Source organism: Schistocerca nitens, chromosome 7, assembly GCF_023898315.1.
Source record: "Schistocerca nitens isolate TAMUIC-IGC-003100 chromosome 7, iqSchNite1.1, whole genome shotgun sequence".
In the NCBI taxonomy this organism is placed as follows: domain Eukaryota; kingdom Metazoa; phylum Arthropoda; class Insecta; order Orthoptera; family Acrididae; genus Schistocerca; species Schistocerca nitens.
The window spans coordinates 310,186,325-310,193,824 of record NC_064620.1 but is presented as its reverse complement, the minus strand read 5'-3'; the positions used below and the strand labels follow the sequence as shown (position 1 = coordinate 310,193,824).

Below are 7,500 nucleotides of genomic sequence, written 5' to 3'. Positions count from 1 at the left end.
CAAAGCCTGCATCCACTGTCCACCACAAGAGCACCAACGCCAGTCCCTGCGCCGCACGACGTCGTCCACCGACAATCACGCCACCCGCCCCCGTACGTGCCTCACGTCACCTGCCCAAATTGCAACTCCAGCGGATGAACGGCGGACTTTTCTCGCAGCCGTAAGTTGCAATCCACCCCTATATCATCCGTTTCATGAAGCGTTTTATCCAAGATGCGAAATTCCCGCTGTCCCTACACATGCTCTAAGTCTGTGCGCGATTGCGTGCTCACAGTACGGATTCCGATGCTGAGCGATCAGCTAGGAAGCGCCCCAACCATGTCGGTCCCCATGGGCGTTGCACTCGCAGTCGCAAAGACTCTGGCAATGGCTAAAAGCGCTCCGCAATATATCACGCAGACGGGTAATGACGGTCCGAGCGCTCAGTGTGAGGAGAGCATTACTGAGCCCTGACCCACAAGCAGGTTGTAGCGTATCCCACCCGCAGACATGTGACGTTGTCACACGACCAGTTGTCACTAATCGACTCATTGCTGATAATCATATGCCATACACCGGGGAAAGCTGCCGCAAGGGGTAGCTACGTAGTGCAGTCGCACCTCTACTACTGTACAGAGATAGAACACCACGAGACTGCAACCAGATTAAACTGATACATGGCGCTGATAACTAATAGATGCAGAGCCATCGGAATATAGATGACATACGACATACAACTGTCCCTATACATGCTGACAGTCTGTGCACACAATGTGAACTACACGTCACCCAGACACCCTATCACACACTACTCTCTGGCTGTAACAGACACAGACACAATATCTAAGCACCACCATGGAACAACATCCAGTGCATCCTCTCCGCCACATTACACCATTCACACTATGATAACAAAACCAGGAGGTCCACCCCAAAAACAGAATATCTCACTCTTCCAACAACCATCATTACGCAGATAAGCCACAAACACCCACACATGTGCTACACAGGGGTGCAGCCAACACCACCACACTGGCGTGTCTCACAGCATATAAGCAATGGCAGGAATGAAAGACACAGGTCTGCCACTCCTAGACCTACTTGAGGAGCACAACACGACAGAAGGAGTTGTCGCTTACGCTGACGACCTGCTTGTGGCAGTGTCAGCAAACAACCGTACCCAGCTAGAAGACAGAGCCAATGATATACTCAAAACAATAACACAATGGTGTTCAGACAACAAGCTCAAGGTAGCAGAAAACAAAACAACATACACATTACTAAAGGGCATCCTACACAGGAACCCAACAGTCAAAATCGGGGACACGAACATTAAAAGATCAAAAGTAACACGCTACCTTGGAGTCTACATAGACGAACGGTTGAACTTCCACGAACACATACGAATATCCACAGACAAAGCAGAAAAAATACTGCATAAACTGGCAAGGCTAAACTCGGAACAATACAGACTACCATTGTCAGTCACACGAACACATCACTGTGCTCTCTTCGAGTCAGTACTATGCTTCGCTGCCAGCACGTGGGCCCATAGACTCAGCCTCTCTACCAACAGAACCGCCGTACGGCGGGGGCAAAGAAGCATCCTGCTTCGACTAACAGGGGCCTTCAACACAACCTCAGTCGACGCACTGTGCGTCGTGATGGGAATCTACCCAATAGACATAACCATAAGATACCGTGCGGCAAGGTACTGGCTAAAGATGGGGAAACTAGACCAGGTTCGGCAGATCACTGGTGTACCATATGCTACATCACGTCAACTCAAAGCATGGCGAGTGGATACCTGGCAGAGCGAGTGGGCTAACAGCGATAAGGGCCGACGAGTCTATAGCTTTTTCCCTGACATCAAAGAAAGATTAAGACTAAAGCATATCGACCCTAGCCGCGGTATGGTACACTTTCTGACAGGCCACGGCCCTTATCCCACGCACCTGAGCCGCGTGAGTCTGCAACAGACTACCACATGCACATGCGGGGAAGAAGGTTCCCCAGAACACACTGTCTTATTCTGCGGGCAACGCACAAACAATAGACATACACTACACATTACCCGGCAGAACACCCAAGAAGAAATATACACTATCTTACGTGAGCCAGACCTATGCGACAAACTCAATACATTAACTGACGAAATATCCAGGACTCTGTACACAGAATATCTGAACAGCAGACCATTTAGAAGGCAAGGCCGGGGACGCAGACCACAGAGTGCCCATGGGATGGATAGCAGCACTAACACCTCGGGCGAGGACACGGATGTTGAGATGAATCATGTGGACGACCCACTGTGGCGACCTGCGCAAGAATAGTCTAGGCAACTGAACAGCACCTAACACAAAAGAACACACACATGCACACAAATATCACAAACTGAGAAACAGCATAAGCTAAGCACCTACCCCATGGACCTACGCATCCTGGCGAGAAGCAACACTCGGCCTGGATGGAAGGATCTTAATTGTGGTTCCCCGTTGCAGGGCCCAACCCGACGGATACTTAATGTAGATCGGGGAAAACCACCGTCCAGGCTGAGATGCCACGTAACCAGGAGGCAGTACTGGCCTGACATGCATATATACACACATACATATACACAGACAATACCTAAAGGATCCGCAGTCAACAGGTGACAATCATTCAAAAACACCCCATCTTATCTAGACTAGTTAATATTTAATTTTGATACTGTTTAAGTAGTAATAATTATATTAGTATACAAATATATATGTGAGCTGTGAGTGGCGGCCAGCGTCTTGAAGGTCATTCCAAGACCCTGACCGCAACCCACACATAGGTGGCGGAAATTTCTCCATTCTATTCTATCCTATCTTTCTTTTTTTTACTTCTTATTAAACGTAAAGAATTTTGTTTTCTATTTCTGTAATTTATATTATTTGTAAATGTATTACAAGCTGCACAACGAGTAGTAACAATGAACAAAACACAAAAGCCCGCCTCCACGAGGCGGGACACGGGCAACAGTGTGAGTGGGATCGTGAACAGGGGAGGTGACACACAAACCACTCCTGGACCCGAGCCCAGTCACAGTGGCTAAGCGGCTTATCACGACCCACCATAAGTAATTAGAAGGTGGGTCAATAAATAAAGAGCAGCAAGTGAAAAAAAAAAAAAAAAAAAAAAAAAAAAAAAAAAAAAAAAAAAAAAAAAAGTGTCCCTACACATGCTCTAAGTCTGTGCGCGATTGCGTGCTCACAGTACGGATTCCGATGCTGAGCGATCAGCTAGGAAGCGCCCCAACCATGTCGGTCCCCATGGGCGTTGCACTCGCAGTCGCAAAGACTCTGGCAATGGCTAAAAGCGCTCCGCAATATATCACGCAGACGGGTAATGACGGTCCGAGCGCTCAGTGTGAGGAGAGCATTACTGAGCCCTGACCCACAAGCAGGTTGTAGCGTATCCCACCCGCAGACATGTGACGTTGTCACACGACCAGTTGTCACTAATCGACTCATTGCTGATAATCATATGCCATACACCGGGGAAAGCTGCCGCAAGGGGTAGCTACGTAGTGCAGTCGCACCTCTACTACTGTACAGAGATAGAACACCACGAGACTGCAACCAGATTAAACTGATACATGGCGCTGATAACTAATAGATGCAGAGCCATCGGAATATAGATGACATACGACATACAACTGTCCCTATACATGCTGACAGTCTGTGCACACAATGTGAACTACACGTCACCCAGACACCCTATCACACACTACTCTCTGGCTGTAACAGACACAGACACAATATCTAAGCACCACCATGGAACAACATCCAGTGCATCCTCTCCGCCACATTACACCATTCACACTATGATAACAAAACCAGGAGGTCCACCCCAAAAACAGAATATCTCACTCTTCCAACAACCATCATTACGCAGATAAGCCACAAACACCCACACATGTGCTACACAGGGGTGCAGCCAACACCACCACACTGGCGTGTCTCACAGCATATAAGCAATGGCAGGAATGAAAGACACAGGTCTGCCACTCCCTTGCCACACCCACGGAACCGGCGCACCACCTCCCCTGAGCCAAAGGTGCATCCTGACGTGACACATCTCAGGGTGCCTCAGGCGTCCACTTACCATCATCACTATGAACGAACCTCGTCCCCTCCCCCCCTCATACACCATCCCTTAACCTAACCCATGTTGCGCCTTAACCTAACCTATGTTGCGCCTTAACCTAACCTATGTTGCGCCTTAACCTAACCTATGTTGCGCCTTAACCTAACCTATGTTGCGCCTTAACCTAACCTATGTTGCGCCTTAACCTAACCTATGTTGCGCCTTAACCTAACCTATGTTGCGCCTTAACCTAACCTATGTTGCGCCTTAACCTAACCTATGTTGCGCCTTAACCTAACCTATGTTGCGCCTTAACCTAACCTATGTTGCGCCTTAACCTAACCTATGTTGCGCCTTAACCTAACCTATGTTGCGCCTTAACCTAACCTACGTTGCGCCTTAACCTAACCTACGTTGCGCCTTAACCTAACCTACGTTGCGCCTTAACCTAACCTACGTTGCGCCTTAACCTAACCTACGTTGCGCCTTAACCTAACCTACGTTGCGCCTTAACCTAACCTACGTTGGGCCCTAACCTAACCTACGTTGGGCCCTAACCTAACCTACGTTGGGCCCTAACCTAACCTACGTTGGGCCCTAACCTAACCTACGTTGGGCCCTAACCTAACCTACGTTGGGCCCTAACCTAACCTACGTTGGGCCCTAACCTAACCTACGTTGGGCCCTAACCTAACCTACGTTGGGCCCTAACCTAACCTACGTTGGGCCCTAACCTAACCTACGTTGGGCCCTAACCTAACCTACGTTGGGCCCTAACCTAACCTACGTTGGGCCCTAACCTAACCTACGTTGGGCCCTAACCTAACCTACGTTGGGCCCTAACCTAACCTACGTTGGGCCCTAACCTAACCTACGTTGGGCCCTAACCTAACCTACGTTGGGCCCTAACCTAACCTACGTTGGGCCCTAACCTAACCTACGTTGGGCCCTAACCTAACCTACGTTGGGCCCTAACCTAACCTACGTTGGGCCCTAACCTAACCTACGTTGGGCCCTAACCTAACCTACGTTGGGCCCTAACCTAACCTACGTTGGGCCCTAACCTAACCTACGTTGCGCCCTAACCTAACCTACGTTGCGCCCTAACCTAACGCACGTTGCGCCCTAACCTAACGCACGTTGCGCCCTAACCTAACGCACGTTGCGCCCTAACCTAACCTGTAATTGTTATATGAATTGAAACATTCATGTAGCGTTGCCTAATCGCAACCCTCTCAACATAGGTCAGTGCTCGCACTCTCTGGTGTCCTGCGTATTGATTCATGTTACGGTGCGTACCCTCACAACATCTAGCGAGTGGTGCGTACGTTCCACATGGTCCCGCTATCCACTGTAATGTGTACTGCTGTAAGACTTATATCGCTCCCCTGTCGCCTCTAGTTCGTCAGGCGGGAGTTTGCGTGTTCAATGAGCTTCGCAGCTGTGCAATGGCATTCGCATACGTACGCGGGCCACCTTCCACGTGTTCTCTCGTGCATACGTCGCAGCATGTATGTGGGCTGATGTGGCGTGTCGTGACGCATATCATCCAGGCATGCAAGACCCACTGAATTTGCAAATGTAGATGGACGTCTACGTTTGCTGCCCAAGTTACGCAAATGAACTGGAAATCCGTTGTTGCGCGGTTGTATACGCTGGAGGTGAATCATTGATTGCGACAATCGGTACAGGTATTAACTGGTTGCTTCAGCGACACCCGTCATACCCACGAACGTGAGTGGGCATGTGGGTATGAAGCGATACGCGGCGGTGGCTGGGTGGGACCGTCCCCGGCCGGTGAGGGGGGAGCGCCCGGCGTGCTGGCCGCGCGCTGCGTGGGCGCACGCGCTACAGCCGGCTGGTGGGGGCGCCCAGTGGCAGGCGCGCCGGCCGACGGACGCGCAGGCGGCGCAGCTGCGCGCCGGCGCACCCAACGCGCGGCGCCGTGCGGCCAAAGTGGGTCCTCGCGGGCCCGGGGCGAAGCGCGGTGGACATCTGCAGTGTGCTGGTCCGATTGAGGACTGTGTGCGTTGAGGATGCGCCGCCGCCCGGCACTCGGCGCCGCGACGCCGTCTGCTGCTCGGTCGCCCCCGCGGTTCTCGCAGGTGGTTTGTATCGCAGCTGTGCGGATGTGTTGGCGCGTGCGCTGTGCTGGGAGAGTTCGCTTTGGCACCCAAGTGGGGCTCTGCCCCTCTGTGGCGCTGGCGTTGGAGCTGCCCGGCCACTGTTTGTGGCCGCGTGTTGTCTCCTGCCGGCAACACCACGACAGCACGCTCCCGGGCCTCTGTCGGCAGCGGCAAGCTCAGTTGGGAGCACGGGTGGTCGCACTGAAAGCGTCTACTCGCCTATCTCCGGGCGATTGCGCCTCTCTCGAACCCGACCAAGTACTTAGGACGGCGCTGCGCGCCGCCGGGACCTGAGAGGGTTTCGAGGTGTATCGTGCAGGGGAGCCCAGCCTCCTCCTGTTTGCGGAATAATTGAGCGGACGCTTGCGTGTTCGCGCGGGCCTCCGGGACACACTCCCGGGCGGCCGGCTGCTCAGCTCTAGTTGACGCAGCTCCCTGGTTGATCCTGCCAGTAGTCATATGCTTGTCTCAAAGATTAAGCCATGCATGTCTCAGTACAAGCCGCATTAAGGTGAAACCGCGAATGGCTCATTAAATCAGTTATGGTTCCTTAGATCGTACCCACGTTACTTGGATAACTGTGGTAATTCTAGAGCTAATACATGCAAACAGAGTCCCGACCAGAGATGGAAGGGACGCTTTTATTAGATCAAAACCAATCGGTCGGCTCGTCCGGTCCGTTTGCCTTGGTGACTCTGAATAACTTTGGGCTGATCGCACGGTCCTCGTACCGGCGACGCATCTTTCAAATGTCTGCCTTATCAACTGTCGATGGTAGGTTCTGAGCCTACCATGGTTGTAACGGGTAACGGGGAATCAGGGTTCGATTCCGGAGAGGGAGCCTGAGAAACGGCTACCACATCCAAGGAAGGCAGCAGGCGCGCAAATTACCCACTCCCGGCACGGGGAGGTAGTGACGAAAAATAACGATACGGGACTCATCCGAGGCCCCGTAATCGGAATGAGTACACTTTAAATCCTTTAACGAGTATCTATTGGAGGGCAAGTCTGGTGCCAGCAGCTGCGGTAATTCCAGCTCCAATAGCGTATATTAAAGTTGTTGCGGTTAAAAAGCTCGTAGTTGGATTTGTGTCCCACGCTGTTGGTTCACCGCCCGTCGGTGTTTAACTGGCATGTATCGTGGGACGTCCTGCCGGTGGGGCGAGCCGAAGGCGTGCGACCGCCTCGTGCGTGCTCGTGCGTCCCGAGGCGGACCCCGTTGAAATCCTACCAGGGTGCTCTTTATTGAGTGTCTCGGTGGGCCGGCACGTTTACTTTGAAC

The 7,500-nt window shown here is 52.0% G+C and overlaps 1 non-coding gene across 1 annotated transcript in view; it reads left to right on the top strand.

Moving 5' to 3' along the window:
• Positions 1 to 6,650: 6,650 nt before the first annotated feature.
• The window catches only part of LOC126197319 (small subunit ribosomal RNA), a 1,909-nt gene continuing 1,059 nt past the window's right edge, over positions 6,651 to 7,500 (top strand). The window contains exon 1 of the ribosomal RNA XR_007539688.1: positions 6,651 to 7,500. This exon is cut by the window's right edge and continues 1,059 nt beyond it. This is a non-coding gene — a ribosomal RNA (small subunit ribosomal RNA).